The 25529-nt window shown below is 44.4% G+C and overlaps 1 protein-coding gene across 5 annotated transcripts in view; it reads right to left on the reverse strand.

Moving 5' to 3' along the window:
• RAB27A (RAB27A, member RAS oncogene family) overlaps positions 1 to 25253 on the reverse strand; it is a 65955-nt gene extending 40702 nt beyond the window's left edge. The window contains exons 1-2 of one of the 5 annotated variants that reach the window (XM_053928829.1): positions 25230 to 25253; positions 8277 to 8394 (exon numbers count right to left, since the gene is read on the reverse strand). The gene's annotated coding sequence lies outside the window, so the exon portion shown is untranslated. Of the gene's footprint in view, positions 1 to 8276; positions 8395 to 8971; positions 9070 to 9193; positions 9386 to 24693; positions 24878 to 24963; positions 25114 to 25229 lie in introns of those variants that run through there. The other 4 variants (XM_024568317.3, XM_045201965.3, XM_045201964.3 and 1 more) reach the window with 4 other exon arrangements.
• Positions 25254 to 25529: the final 276 nt, after the last annotated feature.

Here is a 25529-nt window from a genome sequence, read left to right on the forward strand (position 1 = left end):
AATGCTTCTCTGCCTGCTCCCCTGGAAACCCATCCTCATAAGCCTACCCTACTCTGGATATTCCTTTAACCAATGTCTTCTCACTGTCTGAATGCTTCATCTTGCTTAACTTGTGTGGGTACTATGCTAATTCTAAGTACCCCTCTCCCATCTCATGAGTGCTCATCTCTCCAGAAAACTTGATACTTCCGGAACACAGTCTACTTGTGTATTCTTCTCCACCACCACTCACCAGTGGACTGACAATAGGCCAGCTGTCACTCAACTGCTAATTGTGTCTACCATCTGGCTTTCTTTAACAGCCTCTTCCTTCCTCTGGTTCCCTCTGTTCTCTGTTGATTTCATTTAGGAGTGATCCAGAAACAGTCTTGGGGCTCCACTGATAGCTGCTCTTTTTTGGTAAATTAAATTATACTTGCATTCAACTCAACAGTGTTTGATAAGCAACTTCTATGTGCCCAGTACTGTGTTAGCAACTATGAATGACATGAAAAAAAAATGTGTGATCCAGCCACTCCTCTCAAAATTGGTCATTGGGATGAGGAAACAAAATGAGCTGATTGTCAACAAAGGACAAGTAAGACAAGATAAGCATGAAACAAGCTGTCTGGCAGACCACCAAGACCACCCAGCACAGGACAGCAAAAGTGAAATGGGCTTGAAGTCAGAAGACCTGAGCTCTGCTACTTACTTCCTAGCTGCGTGACCTACAGCCAGTCATGTAACCTCTCCCAGCCTGTTTCCTCAATATGGCAATATTTATCCAGCAAGACTATTGGAAGGATTAAAGGATACAGTATGTGAGTGCATTTTATAAACTGTAAACTACTGGCCACATGTAAGATGGGGGTTTAATATGACAAGCAGACCCTGGGAGGTCAGAAAGAGGGAGCTAACTGGCCAAGGCTTCAAGCAGGAACCAGGGCCTGAGCTGCACCCCTTCAAAGTCAAGGAGGTCTTAGCTAGATGGTGAGGAATGGGAAAGATTGCATGTTTGATATAAGAGCACGCCCTGTTACTACCTCAAGGGCTACAAGTGTCAATAAGATATCACTCTTCCTCTCAAAATTTACAGTCAGAGAGGCAAGAGAAATTTACAACTATAAATTCAAGGGAATGCTTATGAGGTAATGTGGCAAGCTAGAGAGGGCTAGATGTCAACCCATCAGTGTGTGGAGTTCTAGTCCCAGCTCTGCTACCAGCATGGGTCACCACCCACTCCTGCCTTGTTCCCTCAGATACGAAATGAGAGGTCTCTTCCCTACACAAACATTCTGCGCTATATAATTTTAGGTTCAAAGTCCAGAGTACAGCCATGAGAAATTTAAATGGGGTCCTGGTGGCAGCTGTCCCTTATTTCCCCTCTCATTCCTTAAAGCCTAAACAAGAGCAGCAGCAGGGAAAATGAAACAAAGGAAATGATGTAGAAGAATATCTTTACCACTTTAGTTAAGGAAGGATTTCTTAGGCATGATACAAAAGAGAAATAACTGTTAAAAATATTGATAGATTTGACAAGTTGAAGACTGAGCCATTAAAAAAGTAAAAAGACAGCCCTGGCTGGTGTGGCTCAGTGGATTGAGTGTGGGCCTGCAAACCAAAGGGTTGCTGATTCGATTCCCAGTCAGGGCACATGCCTGGGCCGCAGGTCAGGTCCCCAGTAGGGGGTGCTCGAAAGACAACCACACCCTCTCTTTCTCCTTCCCTTCCCCTCTCTCTAAAAATAAATAAAATATTTTTTTAGTGAAAAGACAAACCACAAACAGGAAGAAGATATTTATGAGGCATTAATTTAAAACTAATAGAATGCATTGCCACACTGGGCGGAAGTCAAAGCAAACCATGAGAAAGAACTCCAAAGAATGGAGCTGAGTGACCAGGACAGGAAAATGGTGTTGCAGATGGAAACAGGATATTTGAAACGGGGGGAGGGGAGAAAGCTGGAGTGGGCATAAGATTTTTGAGGATGGGTATCATATTTTTGGAGTGAAGAAATGATGAAATTGGATTAGACATACTGAGTGTTATGGGGAAGCAGTCAAAGAGAAATGCTTGAAAACCATCCCCCTTCCCTATGGCCCACATTGATCTCTGTCCTTGGGACAGAGGCAGAAGGGCCAACAGTGAAGGTCCAAAAGGAAGGATGTGACTGTCCAAACCACAGCATAGAGAACATGTAAGACCAAGGATCACAGCAAGGTCACACGTAAGACCAAGGATTACACCAAGGGTGCTCTCAGCCAAACTAAATCACACGGGACCTGATGGGCAGGCCCTGTTGTTCTGATGAAATTTCATTTGCAGACATCATTCCTCTGCCGTAAGATACTTTACCTGGCGGTAAGCAAGAGGGAAAGGTCAGCAACAACAACTGGGTGTCACCGGCTCCACAGCATTCTCTCCTTCGGGGAGCCTTTATTAAGGCATCTACTCAGATTCAAAACGCAGACCTTTCCCACCTCTTACACACCCAGCTGACTGTATGGTAATGGAAATGCATACTGGTCAGGAGTAATATCTTCCTTCAGCCTTTTTCTCATCTGGCTTGAAATAGCCACTTTTTTTTACCACTGATGTTAAGAAACACCATGCCAAAACCTTCTCTAATTACTTAGTGCCTGTGGGTTTTGAGAGGAGAATTAGCTTAACTAAACCACATCCCCCATTTTCTGGCTGTCATTTAAAACACCGCTGCAGTAAATATGCATGTGTGTGTCTCCTGATGCACCCAGCAAGAGTTTCTCCAGGAAACTGCCTCCCAGCCTTTTTCGTGCTGTCCGCCTGACAAACGGGGGCAAATGCTCATGATCAAGGGCCACAGATCTGGGGGCTGCAGCAATGCCAGACCCTGCCCATCCACCCTGAGAGAAGAGGGGTTCAATATCTCAACACAACTGAACCACTTCAGGGCACACCGAAGGGGAGGCTCTGCTCTGGGGGACAGAAAGAGTGAAATTCCTGGGGCATAGGTATATGAATGTTCGGAAACATGCAATAATGCCAAATCGTTGTTCAGTGTAGCGTTTTACACTCCCAGCTTCACATCTTCAACAACATTTGGTGTTTATTGTCAGACTTCTCCAAATGGTGACACGTTGTGATCTAAATTAGCATTTCTCCGATTGTTAATGTGGTTTAGCATCTTTTTTTAACTTGTTGGACATTCAGTTTCTGCTGATGGAAAAAATACATTCACATCCTTTCCCTGTTTTTCTATTGGGTTGTCTTTTTCTTGTGGACATGCAGGAAGGAGTTCTTCATATATTCCTATACTTGTCCTTTGTCAGTTACACATGTTGCAAACATCTTCCCATTTGTGGTTTGTCTTTTCACTTTTTTAATGGCTCAATGTTCAAGTAGTCAAATCTGTCAATATTTTTAATAGTTATTTCTCTTTATATCATGCCTAAGAAATCCTTCCTTAGCTAAAGTGATAAAGATATTCTTCTATATTATTTCTGAAAGGTGCTGCCTTTTACATTTAAGTCTTTGATCCATTGGTAATTTGTTAAGGGGTATGAAGGATCCACTTTCATTGTTTTTCTCTGAAGGATATCTAATTGTCATAGCACCATTCATTGAAAAAAAAGTTATCCTTTCCCCAGTGATTCAACATATGTGGGAAGATCTGTTTAAAGGCTCTCTCTTTTCTGTCCCTTTGGCCATTTGCACTACACCTGGGCCAATGTCACAAGACCTTAATTACTATGACTTCACAATACAACTCTATATCTGGGAGGACCAGCCCCCTCCACTTTACTGTGGACATTCCTGACCCTTCACATTTCCATCTACGTTCCTCAGAAACCATAAGGGGATTTTGATTGGGATTGCATTAATCTATAGATGGAATTGAGAAGATTGACATATTCACAATATTGAATTTACCTATTCATGTCCATATGTTTATGTCTTTTAAATGCTTTAAAAATGTTGCCAATAATTAAATTCTCTTCATGAAGATCCTTAGACTTATTGATACTTTATTTGTTGTTGTCATTATTATGAGTGATATATATATACATATATACACACACATTCTATTTATTACTTAGCTATACTAATTCTAATAATTTGTTAGATAGCTAAAAATATTCCATTTTGTTTTTCCTTCCTAGTCTCTATACCTTTTTTATTTCTTGTCGTATTGTGCTAGTTAGGACTGCCGAAAGTACTGAATAATCCACAGGATGATGTGGTAAAGGACTTCACGTCATATGTCAAATAAGCACTATCCTTTGAAGAGAATAGACAACAAAATGGATTGATGCCAGCCCCATAAAAGGTGTAACTGCCTTTTGATGGAATTAGGGAAGGGCTGTCTGACATTCAAGTACAAAACACAGGCCAGGCTTAGAGCCATGAGAAGGGAGCAAGTACTGGGGTGACTCACTAGGACAGAAAAAGCTTATGATGCATTTAGGGGACTTGGCAGATGGATGTGGCTAATGGGTGCATGGGGACAGGAGAGGATGTGTCCAAACAGAGGCTGAAAAGATGGGAGTTTGGAATCTAGGCCTGTAAGGGCTCTTATATGGCACTGACATGTTATGTGTTATCCTCTGGGTAAGGGAAGCCACTGCAGGCTTTCGTGAAGGAGAGGAACACGAGCTTTGCGCCTTAGAAAGATCTTTGTGGCAGCCACATGGAGACTGGGAACAGACAGAGGATCAGGAGACTATGTGGAATGATGGAGTGTGTCAATGGGGATGACGGTGGGGATAAAGAGGAAGGGATTATTTCAAGATATATTTAGGAGGAAGAAAAATCAGTATCACTTCTTAACTGATTGGTATAGGCATTAAAGAAAACCAAAACTTTCAGCTTGGTAACTGAATGAATGGTATTATCATTAAGTAAGAGGGAAAGATGACTTGAGATGATTATAACTAATGCTTACTGAGTACTTTTCTAAGCCCTTTAAAATACTAACAAATTTAATCTTTACAACACCCTGGGAACTCTCTAATTTACAGATGAGAAAAACTAATACACAGAAAGGTTAAGTTCTCCAAGGTCACACAGCCAGTAAAAGGCAGAGCCAAAATCTGAGCCCAGATATACTCTCAACTACATCATACTGTCTCGCACATGACCAATTAAATGTCCCTCGTGTCTGAGGGACTTCCGGGGACTTGTGTTTACCTGGCATTTGGAAAACTGAAGTAGGGCTCAAAAGAAAAATAAGGGTTAACAATATGGATTTTAGAGTCATCCAACATAGTTGACTTCTTGGGGCAAAGAGAAAGATAAGATGGACAATTAGAGTGAAGAGAGGTCCGAGAGGGAAGGAAGGATCAGTAAGAGGGATCCAAAGACACTTAGGAAGGAGATTTTTAAAATCATAGTCCCTAAGCTGGGTCAGTCACCACAACACAGAGGTGTGAGCTTGAAACAGTCTGGACCTTCTTCTTGTGAAACAGTGGGTCCATTTAATATTGCTGAATGACAAATCTAGCACTCACAGCTAAAGGGTCCCTGTGCAGATTACATCAGGGAGCAGAGAAGCCTAATCAAGTATGAAATGGGGAAAACAAAAAATTGATGCTCTCAGCTTTTGTTGGAGCTAAGCGGCTCCTGCCTCCAGAGAAGCATTGACAATGCAAGCTCACCTCTCAGGCAGCACCCTCATCCCATTCTTTACCTCCCTACCCTCCAATCCCTACAGAATCCAGCTGTCTGCCCTGCCCAGAGGGCAGGAGCCCCGCCCAGACACAGCAGCTTCGGAAACACAGAAGAAAGCAGGAAGCTGTCCTATTGCAAGACAGCACAAAAAACAATGGCTTCTGCAAAAATCAGCTTTGGTTTTTAATGGGCATGTTATATGACTCATCAGCTATCATGTATGCCATGCCCTGAGCTCTAGCTCTAAATCAACCAAGTTCAGAGAGAAGAAGAAGGAAATAATAATAGCAAAAGATGGACAGATATCTCAGGAAGCTTTAATCCTAAAAAGGGAAAACAGAAACAGGGGGAAGTGGTGAGCATTTCCTCCTTGCACACTCAGGAACTGAGGGTCTAGAGGGGGCAGAAGGGAGGCAGCCCTGGGCTCTGAGACCTGCCAACATGTGCAGGTCCTGGTTGCCATGGTGCCATCCTGTTGTTTGGCAAGGTTTCATCAGCATTCTCTTTCTGCCACAGTTCCTGTCTTGTGGGCAGCAGCAAGAAAGAAGAAAAACTGTTGTTTGTATTCTAATGGCTGCTGGGCCACTGAATACTGTGCCTGGAAAGAACAAGGTAAAAATGTAAGACACAGAAAAAAAGCAGCCAAGATGAGACTAAACCCCTTTGTTTAGGGATGAAACACCCTCGTGAATAAACACTCTAAAGCTTTTTTTCCTTTGGTACCTATAATCCAAGAATCTTGACAGAGAATGTCAGCTTCTTATCAAGGCTATTTCCCACAGTGATTTCTCATAATGGGACTCTGGGTTCAGTCCTAGATGAAAAGCATGAACTTGTGGCAAAGAAAACAAAACGAGGTATTGGTCAGCACACTAAGTGAAAGTCAGACACCGCCTTGGCTCTGACACTAATCAGACAAATGGCCTTAGCACTTTGAAGCCTCAATTTCTTCATCTGTGAAATGAGGCAGTTTTACTAGATGAATGTTAAGGGTCCTTCCACTCTCCTAGCCTATTGTGAGGGTGTTGGGGGGTAAGAGAGCTCTTCCAGGTGCCTCTCAAAAGATACGGGGATGCCCATGTGCCAGGACTCTGACTGTGCCCCAAGGACCCCAACTGTGAAAGTGGCCACAGCTCAGTGGAAGAGATAAGTAAACACGTACACAGGAGTTACATCCATACATTTGATTAAACCTGTGTTAGTGGGCAGAGACCATGTCTCATTCATCTTCACTCAACATCCAGCACAGTCTAGGTTCTTAGCTTAACAAATGATTATTGAATGAACTTGCAGGCAAATCTTTAAAATGTGTTATTATGAAATCTTTCCAACTTATCTGTTATGAGTTGAACTGTGTTGCCCCAAAATTTGTATGTTAAAGTCCAAACTCCTAGTACTTCAGAATATGACCTTATTTGTAGAGAAGGCCTTTAGAGAGCCCTGGCTGGTATAGCTCAGTGGATTGAGCATGGGCTGTGAACCAAAGTGTTGCCGGCTCGATTCCCAGTCAGGGCACATGCCTGGGTTGTGGGCCAGGTCCCCAGTAGTGGGCGTGTGAGAAGCAACCACACACTGATGTTTCTCTCCCTCTCTTTCTACCTCCCTTCCCCTCTCTCTAAAAATAAATAAATAAAATCGTTAAAAAAAAAAAAAGAGAGAAAGCCTTTAGAGAGATAGATAATCAAGTGGGTGGACCCTAATCCAGGATAACTGGTGTACTCATAAGAAGAAATCTGGACACGGACACGCATTAACAGAAGGTGACAAGAAGCAACACAGGGAGATGACAGCCATCAACAAGCCAAGGAGAAAGGCCTGGAACAGACTCTTTCTTCAAAGCTCTCAGAAGGAGCCAAACCTGTGGACACCTTGATCTCAGACTATTAGCCTCTGGAACTGTGAGGCAATAAATGCCAACTGTTTAAGCCCCCTAGCTGTCGGCACTCTGCTCTGCAGCCCTAGCAAACAAGCAGCACAGCAAATCCGAAAGTAGAGAGGACCGCACAACCGTGTGTGCCATCACACTCCTCACCCAGGTCTCTCGTGGCTGCACACTAATTATCCCCCAAATCTGTGGACTCTGCCATACATAACCACAATGCCATCACCAAACCTGTCAATATTAATAATCTGAAGGCAAATCTAATTCATAGGAAAAATACACCTTATAAAATATGCCTTATACTAAAACACATACTTAACATAAAGTTTTCCTCCATTAAAGCTATTAACAATATTAAAAACAATATCCCAATAAGTTTGAATCGTGAATAAAATCCTCAGAGGATGAACAAGACTCTTGGAACAACTTAATTCTTTAGTCAGCTCTCTTAATCAACATATTATCTGAGAATAAAAACCAGCTACTTTATTAGAGTATATAAAAGAAAGGGAAAATGCAGTCAGTATTCATACCCACTCTCTGGCCGTTGAAAATACACTTTCCAAACTAAACAAGTTTAGCAGACGTCTTGAAGTCTGTGATTTAAAAAAATGCTCAAAAAATAAAATAAAATAAAATAAAAAACCACTAATATGTGCAGTGGTATTCTATGTTAAACTGCACACACTTTAAGTACCTCAAAATTGACATGGCAAAACTCAAAACCTCTCAAAAAAAAAAAATAAAAAAGATAAATGTAAAGCCATACCTTGACAAAGTATAAATCCTTGGTTGTTTTTCTAAGACTTCAGGGACCGGAGTTCGCAACACTTCAACAATTAGACAACTTCCAATCACATGTCCTCTTCAAAAAGCTTAGTTTTTGTCTAATACAAAGAGAAATGTTAAAGTCAGAATCACCTACTTCAAAAGTTTTTCAAAAGAGTCTTTTGAAAAGCGGTTTGCTCCATCAACTTTCGAAATCAGGCAACTCTGTAAAAACCCGCAACCGGCTAATTAGCCTCAGCTGTTCGTCATATGGTCTGCAGGCCAGTCAAGTGATCTGACCCTTTCAAGTTACTAAAGCCTAATCGGACTGGCCTCTCAGACAGAAAGTGGCTGTATTAACCTCTTCTTTGTTTAGAAGACTAGTACATACTTCGACTCTGTCTTTTCCCCCAATCAATAAAGTTAACATTTGTTTTCTTGAGAAAACATCTTTAAAAGTATCCTGTCCTCAAGCCCCTCCAAGGTTAAACTAATATTGTTTCTTTACAAATACAATGCTTGATCCAAACAAATAATAAAGGAGACAAATGGAAGTGGTGGAAGGAGAGGGGCGGGATGGCTTACTAGAACTCTCGCTCCTGGCCTCCAGACCTCTGAGTATAACTGTCTACCGCAGAGGCCCACCCAGATATCTCCCTGGCATCTCAAATTCAGTATGTCCTGCCCTCAACTTACCTCCTTTGCTCTTTTCCCCCGCCCTGTTCAGACCCACTTCTCTCTGTGTTTAGCAGCACAGTTCCAACGTACACCCAGCCAGAAATCTGATGGTCCTCAGTGGCTCCTCCCTCTCTTCCCCACCCACTTCCAATCGGCCCCCACATTCTGGTGCTCTTTCCTTCTCTCCCTGTTATTCCAAGCTTATAGGGCTCACCTGAAGGGCTAAAATTAACCACTTACTTGGTCTTCTGGCCCACAACCTGGGACCACCACTGGTCTATCCTCCATATTCGCCCGAAGTAATATTTCCAAAGGCAAACGGGGTTCCACCACTCTCCTCTGTAAAACCTGCCATTGGCTCCCCACAGCCTCCACAGTGAAATCCCGGCTCCTTGGGCTTCTGCCTGCAGTGCCCTACCACGCCCTGCGTCCTGCCTCCAGCCACCAGAACTGTTTGCAATTTTCTAAACCAGTGGTTTGCATCGTCATCATCACCTGGAGCCCACCTCGGGCCTACTGAATCAGAGCTTCTAAGCAAGGGTGCAGCAGTCTGTTGTAACGAGCCTGCCGGGTGATTCTGACACCCACGGAACTGAAAGCCACTGCTCTGAGCCCACCAAGCTGTTCCCAAAGAGACTCAGCCCTTTGGCTCCTTCTTCCAAGGAGCAATGCTGAGTTGGATACCCCTTCTCTGGACCCCTACTCTTTCCTCGAACTGGTCAGCCCCATATGATAATTATCGGTTTATTTCTTGTTGATTGGTGGCATCTTGAACACAGAAATTGTATGTCTTTTGATTTACTCATTCCATAATCATTTATTGAACATTTTCCTGTCACTGAGATGGATGCTGGACAGAAAACTAATGACTGTATCCTCTGCCACCCTCTGACTTCAGCAGCTCAAAGTATCACCAAAGACTCAACCTATCCGATTTACAAAGTCCCACTGTAACAGGGGGGTCGGGCCAGATTGCTCCAGAGCGGGATAGAGAACCCAAGAGCCAGCACCCACCCTCACAGGCTGAAGGTTTGCAGGAAGTGCGACCAAAACCGCATGACAGCCATCCCACACCCTGGGGTCTACTGTAAACAACGGCAATGCAACTGTGTGAACATGTGCTGCCCTGGCAGTGAGCTGCTCGTGATGCAGCCTGCAGAAGCTGGTACAGAGCCTGCGTGAGCTGTGAGGGCCCTCCGCCCCACCTCGGACCAAGAGGGTTCTGTGCCCTTGCACGGGGCTAGGAACTTTGGCCCCTTGCACAAAACGGTGGCTGGAGTAGAGTCAAAGGCACTGGGGAGCTGCAAAAATGGCAGACGTTGGTGCACATTGATGAAAAAGTCATTCTTTCTGTCGCACATGGGTTTCTGGGCCAAGTCTTTAAAATGCAGCGCACAGGGAAACAAATGGCTTTTCCCCTTCCCTGGCTAGCCTAGGGGGCCACAACAGGTCTGAGATCCTGAGGCCAGTGGACGCCGGCACTCTCCCGCACAGACAGCGGTGGCACCGCACTGACTGCGCGGGGCTCTGGCATGGACATGTGAGAGACGCCTGGGGCCGAAGTGGGAACCAGCTAAGCTGCCTGACTGATCATGCTGCAGACATCTGCATTCCCCAAAGGATGGCACTTTATTATGTTTTATTTGATTATTTTAGAGAGAGGGGAAAGGAAGGAGAGAAGAATCAAATGGTTGCTTCTCCCACGCCCCCAGCTGATGACCTGGCCGGCAACCCAGCCCTGTGCCCTGACTGGGAATCAAACAGGCCAGCACTCAATCCACTGAGCCACACCAGACCCGGCTACAGCACAGTACTTTAATATAAGAAAGGGGATTCCACGCAATTTTTCAAACTGGCCTGGCAGAGGGATTCTGAGTCTTTGGGTGTTTTAAAGCTAGCGGGGCTCTAAGGGAGAAACCTGCCGGTATTCCAAAACTGTAGAGCCTTTAAATAAACAAGCCCTTTTCCTTTTGCACCAAACTTCTGACTCCAGAGTTTTCGCTGCAGGCGGTAAGCAGCAGAACCCCACTGACTCTGCAACTGCACGGCCTGTTCTGTGACACCATCACCAACCCAAAGAACTGTGGGCGACTACAAAAGTCAGAGCATAACCACTCTGACATCTCTTGCGGTAACACGGTTATACATCTGTTGCCGACTCAGATGTATAAATGGGATAAGGCTGCCTTTTCATGAAAACTTACATACTCCTCTTTATTATCTCACAGCAACCTCCAGAATTTGGAGGATAATTTAGTACAGGAATGCACCAAGATCTTTAAATGTCAGATTAAAGTCCATTAGTATTAGCTTAGTCTAATTACAGAAGTGGGATAAAGTTTCATATTAGCACTTCTCAGTCTTCAGCTTGCATAGGGCTCTCCTAGGGTTGTGTTAAAATGCTAATTATGATTCAGAAGGACTGGCGGTGTCCAGGAATCTGCATTTTGAACAAGCCCACAGATGCCCAGGTAATACTGATGCTCCTATTCCTAGAACTATACTTTGAATAGCAAGTAAAATTTGGGCAACCCCATTTTCCACAGAACTATCGGCCTTCCTAGTAGAGCAACAAAACATTTTTTGACTCTTTTACATGGAAAGTTTTCTAAAATGTCCTTCAGACTTCAGGATAAAGATGGCCAAATCTCACTACTGTAACAATACAGGGAATTTTATTTCATTTAGACATAAACTTACAAGGATAAAGAGAGTGAGTGAAAATAACTGCAATAAAATATTGGAAGTTAGAAAGTAGACGGACAGGAGGTAACCTATTAGCAGACCAGGAAAGCTGACACCTGATCTGCCAGGAGGGAAAGCCAAAAAACAGCTCATCGCAGAACCTCCAGAAAAGCTCAGGCCTTCATAGCCCCAAACACCTCTGGAGGTGGGGCAGGGTAAAGTCAGGGCTAAACATGGTGGAAGTATGCTTAGATCCCAGCCTTGCGACTCCTCCAGCTCTGGTAGAGGATGAAAATTTATTCTCTGCAGAGAACTCTGTGGGTCAGACTCCTGAAGGCTCTCAGAGGCATAGCAACCGGCAGTGGAGAGAGAGAAAGGCAGTGAGAAGTTACATGGTAAATATTGACACAAACCCCTCACCCCGCTGACCACCTAGGCAATGACTTCCAGAATGCAGGCATCCTCCACAAACTGGTGTGCAAATGATCTTCTCTGGACAATCTGCCCAACCCTGGACGGAAGGCCTGAAGATAAAAAGAAGCCAACAACGTATTGATCTAACTAAAACTATGATGTACTGTGGGAAGAAGGAAATGGTATGCACAGGTGGTCGGGGTAGGCAGAGAACCAAGCTAAAATTCTCTCCTTCCATAATAAAGTATCGCTCGGCAATGCCTAAAACAAAATAAAATTGACCACAGAAAAAAAACTGTGTCATTTAGAGACAGGGGTTGTAACTACCAGCTAGAGTCAACTGCAAGTATTGAAAGCGGATGACTGGGGAGCAGGAAGTGAGCTGGGGGAGGGGACTCCGACTGTTTTTTTTTCAACATGCCTTGTAGATCGATATCCATGTATGACCTTGATAAAATCCTTACAATTAAATAATACAAAATAAAGTGGAATGCCTATACTTCAATTTTTTTTTTCAGATAATTCAGGACATCACAACGAACATCCCTAACTTGCTGTGCTCCAACTCTGGAACCCACACGAAACAGGATGTTGAGGATCGAGCTCTGGAGACAGGCTGTCTGGCTTTGAACCTCAGCTTTGCCACTCACTGGCTGTGTGATTTCCAGCAAGTTACTTAACCTGTGTGTGCCTCAGTTTCCTCATCTGTGGAACGGACAGTAACAGAATTATTTTGTCATAATTCAATTATTTAATTAAATTTAATAACTTAATACCTATAAAGGACTTAAAACAGTGTTTGGCACATAATAAATGTTCGATAATAGCTCTTCTTATTAAGATATGTTTGCCCTTGTAATGAATGCCTCCTGGCCTCTGTATTGATTTCGTCTTTTATTAGTTCATGTTTCATTCTCCCTGCCCACGCCTTCTCTGTCAGGCAGTTGGCTGTCCCTCACCTTGGAAATCAGGGTGCCTTTCTAGAGTAACCCCTTTCCCCTTCCAGTGTGCAGTTTCTAATAGACAAGGCACCTGGAAACCTCACGACCAAGCTCCTTAGAACTGTGTGTAAATGAAGGAAAATGGGCACCAAGAAATATTCTGAAGGGCTCTCTGTGAGGCCAATCAGCAAGTTTCCACGCATGAACCATCGGTCTGACCACTCAGAACTCCCTGAGCTTACCTCCTCGCTACCAAGTGTGGGGCAGGAAGCTGGGCGACACTCAGAGTAACCAGCCATCCCCGTGCCCCCCAGAAGCCCCAAATCCCTGGAAACCCCAGCCTCAGTGCTGGGCAAAGGACTTAACCCTTTTGAGCCTGTTCCATCATCTGTGACATGAAGGATTATATCTACTTTGAAAGTCTGTTGAGGAACAAATGAGAGGATTTTGTATATAATTCCTGATGCACAGTAAAGTCTCAATAAACGGCAGCTCCAGCTACTGTACTCAGTTATTGTCAACTCTAACATCAGTGGCAAACAAGTTATTTTTAGAAACCTAGCCCGTACCTGCGTTATTTTCTTATTGGCCAGCTGAAACGTTTGCACATGTGAATTTCCACCCTTGTCCTACACACTTGGTTTCAGGATATTAAAGGAATTTAATATTTCAACATCGCTGACTTCTACACTGGGCAAAGGCCTAGTAGGTTTCCACAAGCTTTTTAGTACGTGTATCTTTTTCACAAAATGTAAGTCTTAGAGTATTTATGTCAGTAGCTGCTTCTAAACTTTTGGACAGAAATCAGACGCCACCTCACAAAGAAGGATACCAGGCACGATACCTGAAATTCTCTTTAAAATTTGCATCTCAATTTTTTCCTTCATAATGACACCAAATCACTGTCTCCTAATGGACTGACAACTGATTCACTAAATATGTCAATTTTGTCCCTGAAAAATACAGACTCTTATCATCAAACAGATGAAACACCACTTCTGACCTCAAAAGCTGAAGTATCTCAGTACTCGATAGATATTACCTACAGCCTGGAGAAAATTGCTCACTTCTGTGCACCCTGACAACACCAGGGTGAAGTTGCTGTAAGGAAATTCGCACAATTAGGGGTAGGTAACAGAAAGGATCACAAGTTACTCAAAGCCGAAACATGGCCTGGGAACCCTCCAAGAGGCAGCAGAGAGAGAATGGGCAGCCAGGCATAGAAGACACATCTCCATTTAGGCTCCCAAGCTGCCTCCTCCCACGCTCATATTTCTTCTGCCAACGTGCCCCCTGCCCCCCAGTGCCCAAGGCCTGGGAGCCTGAAACTCTAAAGAACCACAGACCCTCAGAGAAGCTTTGAGGGTCATCTGGTCCAACCACTGGGGCAAGAATAAACGGATTCAGGACAGAATCTCTCCAAGGGTGGCCTGATGCCACTGGCAGCAGGATCGCCTGAGGTGATCCCCTGATGAAAACCCGAAGTCCTGACTTCCATCCAGGCCTCTGAATTGGATCTCTGAGAGGGAGACTGAGGCATTTACATTTATTACAAGCTTCCGAGAGGGTTTGGTTATGCACAATGTCTGACAGCAGCTGCTCTGGGGAGAAAACAGCAAAATGTACAGGTAGATGGGCAAATGACCTGTAGGAAGACCACGTCTAACCACCACCAGCCTCAGATCCCAAATCTGTAAAAGAGGGACAACAATATCTCCATCGCAGATTGTGAGGATTAAATGAAGTAACAAGTAATAGCCTTAAGCGTGGCGCCTCGCACACTGCAGATGTGCAATACTATTACTCCATCCCTCTCCTTCGTTGTGCGCATGGTATTCTAATGAAGATTCATAACGATAGTCTGTTTTGAATAAATGTCACCAAGGAGAGCAGGTGGCTGGCTTACATTAAAGCCTCAGCTTTAATGAGTCACCAACTAAAAGGCCGAGGCTGGCAGCTCTAACCAATGGTAGGCTTGTAAAATGTCCTGGTGGACGGTGGTTCTCAAGCTTCCCTGTGCTTCAGAATCATCCGGACGGTTTAAAACAGATTGAGTTTCAGGTTCGGTTGGGCTGGCGTGGGGCTGAGAATCTGCATTTCTAACAAGTTCCCAGATAGTGCTGACTCTGCTGGTCCCAGAACCACACTTTTATCATCACCCCACAGCCCCCAGATCTAACATCTAACTGATCTGATGCTTGGCAATAAAAATAAAAAAATAAAACTATGCTGTATGCATTTCCTTCCTGTTTGATACCAGACTGGTTAGTTATATGTAAACATAGAAAAAAGTAATAAACCAACAATTTCCAAGGCTGGGCTGCCTCTGTTCCAGACAATAGTTGTTTTATGGGTTTTTTTCTTTCCAGTTACAGTTTATATTCACTATGATTCTGTGTTAGTTTCAGGTGTACAGCATAATAGTTAGACATTCACATACTTTACAGAGGGGTCCCCCCTATATTTCAAGTACCTGCCTGGCCCCACACATAGTTATTACAGTATTACCAACTATATTCCCCATGCCGTGCTTTACATCCCCGTGACTATTCTCTTCCAATTTGTACTTCTCAATCCCTTTACCTCTTCCATGCAGACCTCCAACCCCTCTCCCCTCTGGCCATCAGTCTGTTCTCTGTATCTATGAGTCTGTTTCTACTTTCTTTGCTTATTTCGTTCTTTAGATTCCACAAACATGTGAAATCATATGGCATTTGTCTTTCTCTGTCTGACTTATTTCACTTAGCATTCTTGCTATGCTTTTTGAAAAGCACAGAGAGAAGACTGGGAAAGTTGAGTGCCATCTGCCAGCTCACTAGATGTGTGGCCCTGAGTGAAGCACATGATTCCTTTGAGCCTCAGTTTCCTCACCCGGGAACACAGGTGGGCTTGGTCGCTGGTTCCTAAACCTGGTTGTGCTCTATCAGGCCCTACAGCAACACTTTAAAGAACATGGATTCCCCAGGCCTAACACCAAACCTAAAAAGTAAGAATCTCCAAAGCAGAGACTGAAAATGTGTTGGGGGCGGTGTATGTTTTAAGTAAAACCTCCCTGTGTGATTTTTCTGGACAGCCAGTTTTAAAGAACCATTGCCATGGCGATCTTTCAGGCCTCTGCCAGCATTAGAGCTCTCCAGTCTTTTTGATTTCTAGGTCCCTGTGCCCTGAGCCTGTGCTTACCAAATTGCCTTCTCCTTTTTCATTTGCTTCCCATGGAGCTTTTAACTGCAGGGAGTGAGTACAAAGCAAAGAAACAAGTCACCTTAACAGTTCCTTTGTTCATGTATCAATGAACTGGCATTCTGGTGTTAGTTTAAAAAATGAAATAAAGTCCAATGTGTAAGACAAATCAAGAATTACATAGGACTAAATTTGTCAAGCAATCTCCTCTAATACCATCCGCTCACTTACTTACTCATTGACTTAGCATCTTCCACGTGCCAGGCATTGTTCTAGGTGCTAAGCAAATAGTGGTTCACAAAACAAAGTCCCTGCCCTCAGGGCAAAAACATTTCAGCAAGAAGAGACACACAATAAAAAAGAGATCAGAAAGATAAAATAATTCCCAACAGTAATAAGTGCTATGAAGACAGTAACACAATAATAGGAGAGCAACTAGACGGCTGCTTTCCAGGCAGTGGTGGAAGAAGGCCTCTTAGAGGTGACATTTGAAATTAAATCTGAATGAGGTCAAGGGACCAGCCAGGTGAGGATCTGGAGGAAACGCATTGAGAACAAGTTCAGGGCAAGCGCAAAGGCTCTGAGGAAGGAATGAGCTTGGCATTTCCAAGGAGCAGAAGGGAGCAGATGAGGCTGGAAGATGGAGGCCCAGGAATGAGCGGAGGAGGTCATGGAGGCCAACGGGGCTCACACCACAGACCCTCACAGACCGAGGTTAGAACGATTAGATGTCACAGCAACTGCAGTGGGAAGCGATTGAGGAATTTTAAACAGAAGAAGGATATGAGGATATCATCTGATTTATATTTTTTAAACATCACTGGCTTTGTGTGAAGAATGGGCTGTGGGGAGGGATAAATGACAGAGGCTAGAATGGCGCCAGAAAAGCAGCAATACAGGCAAGAAACAATGGCCTTTAACTGGTACCTGGCGCACAGCCACAGCGGGTGCAAAGATACTTCTGGGCTGCTCTACCATGGGTGACACCATAACCCACTTGCTTCACTTCCTGTGATATTTCAGAAGGGTTCAAGAGACACTGGTTGCTAGTGAAGTTCCATCTGAAAGTCACTTCCTTTGAACAACAGAACAACACAATTTTAGATTGCCCCTCTTACACCTGGTTAAAATCAAGAAATGTTAGCGTAAGGATATAAAAATAACACAGTGGGGAATCCGCAGACCTGTCTTCTAACAGCTTCTCTGCCATCAGTTAGCCATGGGTAATTGATTCGAAACCAGGGGGTCTGGACTATGTGGTTTCTAAGGTGCCTGCTAGCTCTTAAACTGCGTGATGCTCTAAGTGGAATAAATGAGGTTTCCTAATCTAAGTGGCAAAATGGGCTAATGACTCAGGGTAGGGGTTTTTGTCATTGACTTTTAATCTCCCAGAGAGGCTCCAGTTAAGCAGGAAATGGGGTGTTAATGAAGAAACTGCCCAGTCATTACCTCCTGGGGAAACTCTGGTGTCTGAGGCACCTCTGGCACAAGGGTGCGGGGGCCAGGGGTCTCTAGGAAGTAGACCCTCCTGGTCATCTGCGAGCCCACCGCCTGAGGGGCTGAGAGTACAGGTCTCTGAGGAATGTAGCCGCCAACCCTTCAGTCACAACACTCTGCGCTTTCTGGCAGGCTCCCCCACCCACACTGAATCACAGGGCAGAGAGGTATTACCGCTCGGCTCTCACTCCCTATTGACAGGCTGTCCCCACAGGGCCCACGCCTCTGAAATGGCCAACCTGACCGCTCCACAAGGACCTCATTCCACACGATCCCTGAGGCCAGTGGCTCTCAGTCCACATTTAATGACTCAGAACTGGGGTGAGGGAGAGATTAGAAAGACAGCAGTAGCACAGTTAGGCTTAGTAACTGTATGCGATGGAGAGAATGTGTAACGCGGGAGACTGCAGGCCAGAGAGGTTCAGTGATTTGTCTAAGGCGGGGTTTCTCAGCCTCGGCATCACTGACATTTGGGCAGGATAATCCTTTATCTTGACAGGCTGTCCTGGGCATTGTAGGGTGTTAGCAGCACTCCTGGCCTGTACTGACTAAATGCCAATAGTAACGCCCCAGTTGTAACAATCAAAAATGTCACCAGATGTTGCCAAATGGTCCCCGAGAATGAGGAGGTCAAACACTGGCCCAATTAAGAACCGCTGGTGTAATATCACATAGTTAACTATCAGCAATATTAGAGACTAAAAAGCAGGCTACTACTTCCCAGGCATGTCGGTTCCTCTGTAATCAAGCAGGAGCTCCGGAACACAGGGTTAAGTCACTCCCTAAGGAAATAGCACAACTGGCCTCCCAGCCCTCTGTAGGGAGGCAGAGGTGGGTGGGAAGGGGGGGCGATGGAGAGCTGGCCTTGTCCCTGATGGCAGAGGCTCAGACAGAAACAGCCAGCAGCTTGTTGGACCACATTTGGTCTCCAGTATCTAATTGGAAGGACAATACCGTTATCTTTCCAAGGGCTGCTGAACCCTTTTTCTCATTCTTGGGGTCATTCCCTTGTAGTGGTATGATTCATCATGAAAAACAATCACACATTGCAAGAAACGAAGAAATCCTGACCACAACTGTGGATTATGTTTAAAAATTCTTAGGTATCTCAAACGAACACTTAAGACATGACCTGCTTCCATATGTCTCATTCCTCCCATGTCAGAAGTGGCACAGCAAGAATAGAAACACGTCACCATCACCTTCAGTTAGCTGACTGAGACCCTGTCTTTGTTTTTAATGATACAAATACACAGCGGATACATAACCAGCCAACCCAGATAAGACTGGTCGGCTGACTGGCCACCCAGGTGGTAGGATCAGAGCAGGAAAGTTGAACTGAAGTTAATAAGAACCAACAGCTTTCGTAGTCTCTTGGCAACCAATTCCATTATTATGCTTAAACCTGGCAGCTGGTAAGACTTTATATGAACAAAGCTATGTTCATTTCCAAGACTACTTAAATACATACAAATGACTTTAAAATAATAATAAAATAACCCACTGTTTTATAAGGACCCATCTCTAAAGGGCAAGTCATATATACCTATCTACCTACATGGGCCCTTACCACATATTTTCCACATTTTTTTCTACCAAAATACAGAAGGATGAGGAGTTTCATAGGAATGGGCCATGCAAAGCAAGCAGGCTTTCAATAAGATAATACAGTACTTGTCTATTCTGAAATTATGCTCAGTAAGTCCACCTTAATCAAAGCATCCTACAATAAAAATTCAAAAGGAATAAATATATTAACAAGACCTTAAAAGGAATAAAAACACGTTGAAAGAACGACAGGATTTTTGGCATCATTACAGGGATTATAACCAAGTGGTAGCTTTTGATAGTCACGTGGCCTGCAGGAAAAATCAAGGGTGTCTGCTGAGAGTGGCTTTGCCTGTCACATATTGGATCTGGGGACTGGGAGGACAGCATGATACCAGAGTAATCACGTGAGGGTGGCAACAAAACTAATTAAGAGTCAACACAAAAACATAAGCACCTTATACATGATCTTTTAAGAGAAGACATTATGCAGCAGAGCGACCACAGGGCCTAGAGTTCCATTTCTGGCTCTGCCACTGTGTGATCTTGCAATGTGACTTAACGTCTCTGCATGTGAATTCCCTTCACTACGAAAATCCAGAGCAAAACTGAATCTTCTCCAGCTTCTTTCTCATTCTAATACTTTTTGAATTTACAAGTTCTCTCCTTCCTTAAGATGGACACATGCAGTCACCAAAATGGGCAATCGCTCAGTCATTCTACGAACACTATTATAATTGATGCATTTCCTGTGCAGTAATGTGGATTTACACAAAACACAGTTAAATTTGCATTTCATAAAAACAATAAACATTTTAAAAATACTCATATAAATACATCCCAAATACTGCATGTAACATACTTACAGTAAAACATTATTCATTGTTTATCCAAAATGGTTTTTTTGCTGAATCTTGTACCCTACTTCTGACCCCACATTACAAGTTCAATTTTAAAAACCAGAAGTCTGATTCTGTACATGAGGGTGGTTCTAAGGGTGGCCGAGGCACAAAATGGGAGACCTTCTCAAGAGAAGCACGGATAGAGACAAAAAAATAGGAAAGGAGGAGCAACTTTCAACATTCCTCTCGAGTAGACAAGGCTGTAAATAAAATGAGTGTCAGCAGACCTCACTCGCACAAGAAGAGCGTGGCGTGCCTCCTGTGCAGCATGGGCAGACCGCAGGCCAGACACGCTGCTTGCCCGCCGCTCCCCACATCTCGCCCTACTGACGTCAAGTTAATTACGCACCCTCTGTCTCTTCCTCCAACTCAGAGCTCCTGTCTGCTCCCAAGGTAATCAGCCTAAGGGAAACCAGATCATAAACACAAGCTTCCTGACCAAGAGTCAGAGGAATAAATATGACCCAAGCAAAAACAGCACAAAGCATAAAAAGCGGAGGTGGTGAAAGGGAAAAATCACTCTCTTCAGAAGGCAACCTTATTTTAACAATGGCAAGACAATCTTGCTTCTTAGGGGCTCACCTTTTTTTTTTTTTTAAATTTCAGCTTTGTTGAGGTATAACTGACATATAAAATTATCGTTTATTTTTTTAAATAACACTAAAATTGTAAGTTATCTAAAGCATACACCATGGTGATCCGATACACACACATGAGATGAAAGGATTCCCCCCATCTAGTGCAATGGGGGCGCGCACTTACACATGCAAGCCCTGTTTTGTTCTTGAAACAACAAATCTATCAAACCTATGATTTACTAGGAATATATATCTCATATATATGTAAAAATAATCATTTTTCACACTTTGCAGTGAAGATACAAGGGCACATTCCAAGATAAGTTTAAATAACAATGGAAGGCAGATTCAATTTTAAAAATAACATAGATTAATCACCATACACTGCAGGTCAATTCATTCAATTATCACTGGGAAAGAGCAGCAGGAAAGCCCACTCAACTGCGGCCAATACTGCTCCACCAGCAGCAGCAGCAGCAGCAGGAGGGGGACTTGCAGGTATTGGCTAAGGAAAATTAAATGTGGGGACTAGAAGTTTCCAATGATGAAAATAAATCCAGGTTTGTTCATGAACTTACTGGTACACTTAGCAAGAGTTTACTGAACACCCCTTTTTGTCTAAGACACCTTGCAGGATGAAACTCAAAAAGGAGCTGAAGTCATGCTCGGCCTCCAGGATATTACAATCTGCCCTGGAAATAAGGACATACATGTTGCACCCACTGACGCAAGAAACAGATGTTCGGAGACTTTCAGGACGTTTACAGAGATGTTACTTTAATGGCCAACTCTTTTAACCTGCGCAGGGGGGGACTCTCGATGTGTCCCGGAGACACTTGCTCAGAAGAGCTGCAGATGAGAGCCGCGCCAAACGCTCACAGGCTAGCTCTTTTATACAGTGAGAAGCAAGCAAGCAAGTTACAAAAGCAGGAGTTGCTGTTATCTCTGCATAGCTCTGAGCTCTGGAGGAGTTTTGCTCTGGGTTCAGGAGGAACTATCTGTCTGTCTCCTGTTGATAAGCTTATTTCAGATGACGATTTGTTTCTCTTCCTTATCCATTCTAGTGACCTTCAAGAGGTTTTCTGCTTAGCAATGCTTATAATTGTCTAGCTCTCAACAATACACATGAATAGTTGACAGTCTAGAGTCGCCATTTAATTAAATGTTAAATGGGTTTCCAAGATGGCAATTTCAATTAGATGCCACAGAAAGATTAATTCACTACAGTAGAAAGTATTCATGAAGAAATGAATTTCTATTTCTTGAATTTCCAAGGCATTTCATTCTCTCCCTAGACCAGCACAAGAGATGGAATCACTGGGGACAGGCGCTGAATGTCCCCCCCCCCCCCCCCCCCCGCCAAGCTATCCAGGCTACAGAGAAGAGGGCTCTGCGCTACCACTGTGGGAAGAACAGAGCCCTCACCTTTCTATTGTTTTACCTCTCCCTTTCCAAGGAGGGTAAGGTTGTTATCTTAGGGAAAACAGGACGATAGAAGGAAAGAGACTTGGATGTTAGTGTAACCATGGACATTACTTCTCTTACATAAAATGGGAAGGAATGGTAAGGAAGAAATAGCACAGCGATATCCATTCCTCAGTCTCCCACTCCCTTTCCAATCATTCAGTACATTTTTTGAGTGCTTACTATTTGCTATAAACCATTCTAAATGCTGTGCACACCAAAGTAAACAAGAAAAATTCTTGACGTTCGTGGAGCTTATAGTCTATCAGTTGGAGACAAATACTGTGTGTGTGTGTGTGTGTGTGACCGAGAGAGAAAGAGAGGGAGCACTATGACAGTATTATTCATACTCTAAAGAAAAATAAGGCAAGGTAACAGAGAAGAAAATGATGGGAGGGGTGAGGGATGCTATTTTAGATGGGATGGTTCAAAAAGGCATATAATACAGAAATGACTTTTGACCTCAAAGAAATGAGTGAGAAAGCCGTGTAGACATTTGAAGGAAGAGCACTCCAAGCAAAGAAAACAGCAAGTGCAAAGGTACTGAGGTATGCTTGGCTAAAGCAGAGTAAGCGAAGGAGAGGGTAATAAAAGATGAAGCCATATAACATGTAAGGCCTTGTAGGCCATGATGAGACTTTGTTTTTCTTCTGAGGTAAAAAGCCATTGGAGAGTTTTGAGCAGTGGAGTGAATAACTCCAGCTGCTGTGCTGAAAACAGACTGTAGAGTGGTGAGGGTGGCAGCAGGAGGGCCCTGTAGGAGGCTTTTGCAGTGACCCAGGTGACAGAAATGATAGGTACTTGATGGTGGCAGTGGAAGTGCTGAGAAATGGTTATTATCCTAGATATACTCTCAGAGAAGAACCGATGAGATTCTCTGAGGTATTAGATGTGGAAATGAGAGAAAGAAGAGAACCGGGGGTGACTCCTGGGTGTTTAGCCAAGCATCTGGAAAAAATGAAGTTGCTATTGACTGAGATGGGGAAGACTAAGGAAAAAGCAGGTCTGAGATGGAAAAATCAAGAGTCTGGTTCCTACAGATTGTTGCCCACTCCAAAACTCTTACATCTATTATAAAACCATGGCAACAGAAATTGAGAAGAAGTGGAGGATCTTAAATTTCATATGGAAATCAAGGGACCCAGAATAGCCAGAATAATCTTGAAAAACAGAACAAAGTGGACTCACACTTCTCAATTTCAAAACTTACTACGAGGCTACAGTAATCAAAGCAGTACGGTACTAGAATAAGAGTAGGAAGAGCAACACATACAGATCAACGGGGTAGAATTTAAAGGCCAAAAATACACCCTTACTTTTAGTCAATTGCTTTTCAACGGAGGCACGAAGACCATTCAAAGGGGGAGAAATAGCCTTTTCAGCAAATGGTATCAGGAGAACTAGATACCAGTATGAAAAAGGAGAGAGTTGGCCCCCAACCTCATACTGTATATAAAAATTAAAATGGGTTAAAGATTGAAATGTAAAAGCTAAAACTATAAAACTCTTAGAAGAAAACAGACATAAATCTTTATGACTTTACATTTGGCAATGCTTTCTAAGATTTGACACAAAGGCATAAGTAACAAAAATAAATAAATTGATTATACTTCATTAAAATTCAAATCAAAGCAGGCCATGAAAACTAAGGGAGGGACGGAGGGAGGGAGAAAGAAGGAAAGGAAGAAAGTGTGAATGAAAAGCAACATAAAATACAGAAGAGAATGATCCTCAGTCAAGTTCTTTCAGCATTATATTAACCTTTATTCATTTCCAACCATCTGGAGAAACCCTGTATTCCAGACTGTGCCCCACCCCAAGCAAGTTTTTAAGAAGGAGAACAAAAATAAAAAAGGAACAGGAACAGTGAAGCACCAATGAATTAAATTAGCAATAATTACAGAAAACTTTTTAGGACATAATACTCCTCACCCCTCCCAACATATGATTGATGAGCCAACCATAAAGAGGGAATCCAGCCAGTAGGGGAAAAACAGCTGTTAGCCCACAGAGCTAAGGAAGAGAACCCTGTGGCAGAACATTCTGAGGCCATGTGGCCAGGTGGCCAGCAGGAACCAGAGGCTGGTTCCAGTGGCAAAGTCAAGGGCTCACAAGATTTCCTTCTCTTCAGGCCTTCATTTAATCCATGATCAGTTGGGACAAAGACAAGCCTTTGGCAATAGTTACTGAAATCTGTCATCACATCAGTACTAAAACCAGTCACTACCTGAGGACCTGGCTGCCAGGTAGAGTGTTCTGTCTGACTGACAGAAGAAGGGAGAACTGTCTCCCACCCCTCCAGTTTGCTGTCCACACCCAGACCAACAAAGGTGGTGTAAAAATGTTCAATAATTCAACTGAAAACACCAAGAGGGAGGAAAGAACTAGAGGTCAGTGCTGGAGGCCTGGGACCTTCCTTCTCTCCTCCCAGTGAAGTTTCTTCCCCCTCTGATGGGGACCCTCGCCCCCGGATGTCATCCGCAGATGACCTCAGCCCCCCACCCCAACCTGGGACTACACTGCATTCGCACCTCTTGCCAAAGCAGACCCCCATCCCGAGCGGTTGTCATCGTGGGGTCTGCGCGATGGCCATGCAGGGTCTGGGAGAAGCAAAGCAACTTTTCTGGCCAGCTCAGCCGCCCAGAGGCGGGAAGAGAAGAAGCCGCAGCCTCCAGCCCAGCCCCAGGGTCAGACGCGGGGGTCGCCCGCTGCCCGGCTCAGCCCTGTGGGATGAAGCGGAACCTGGCGGGCGCAGGTGGCCCGAGCGCGCCTCCGCGACTGAGAGGAGCCGCCTGCCTCACCTGGCTCAGCCCGCTGTCCCCACGCTGCTCTGCCTCCTTGCACACTGCGGCAACCTGCTGCCGTCCTTTTTTTGGGTCCTTGGCGGGTATTTTCCGTCTGGCCCCACATCACTTCCCGTAAAGGAGAGCGAGGTGGGGCGGGACCTCCTCTTCACCCTCCACCTCCCGCTTCCTCCTGTCACCTCCGGGAGCACCCCCTCCCCCGCTCCGACTCCACGCGGGTGGTGGGCGGGCGCCGCCTCCCCGCCGCTGCACACCCGCTGCACCTGCTGAGTGGTCCTCTGAGCCACGGAAACGTCCCGCTCGCCGGCTTTGGCCCCAGCCAGGTCTCCACTGCCCTTTCCTGGAAGGCGCGAAACCTCAGGACAAAGTTTTCGTTTAGGACACGGGGTGACTTTTACAAACTGCTCCAGAATCCGTGCGCTGCGGCGTATGGTTTGATGACCCTCGCCAAATCTCTAAAAGCTATTTTCTAAAAGTGTTTTTTAGGGCATCAGATCAGTGTCCACCTGATCGCCAGAAGTGCTGAGCAGCTGCGAAGTCGGTCCGCCCGGGCTTCCTGAAGC

Source organism: Desmodus rotundus, chromosome 7 (assembly GCF_022682495.2).
Source record: "Desmodus rotundus isolate HL8 chromosome 7, HLdesRot8A.1, whole genome shotgun sequence".
Lineage (NCBI taxonomy): Eukaryota > Metazoa > Chordata > Mammalia > Chiroptera > Phyllostomidae > Desmodus > Desmodus rotundus.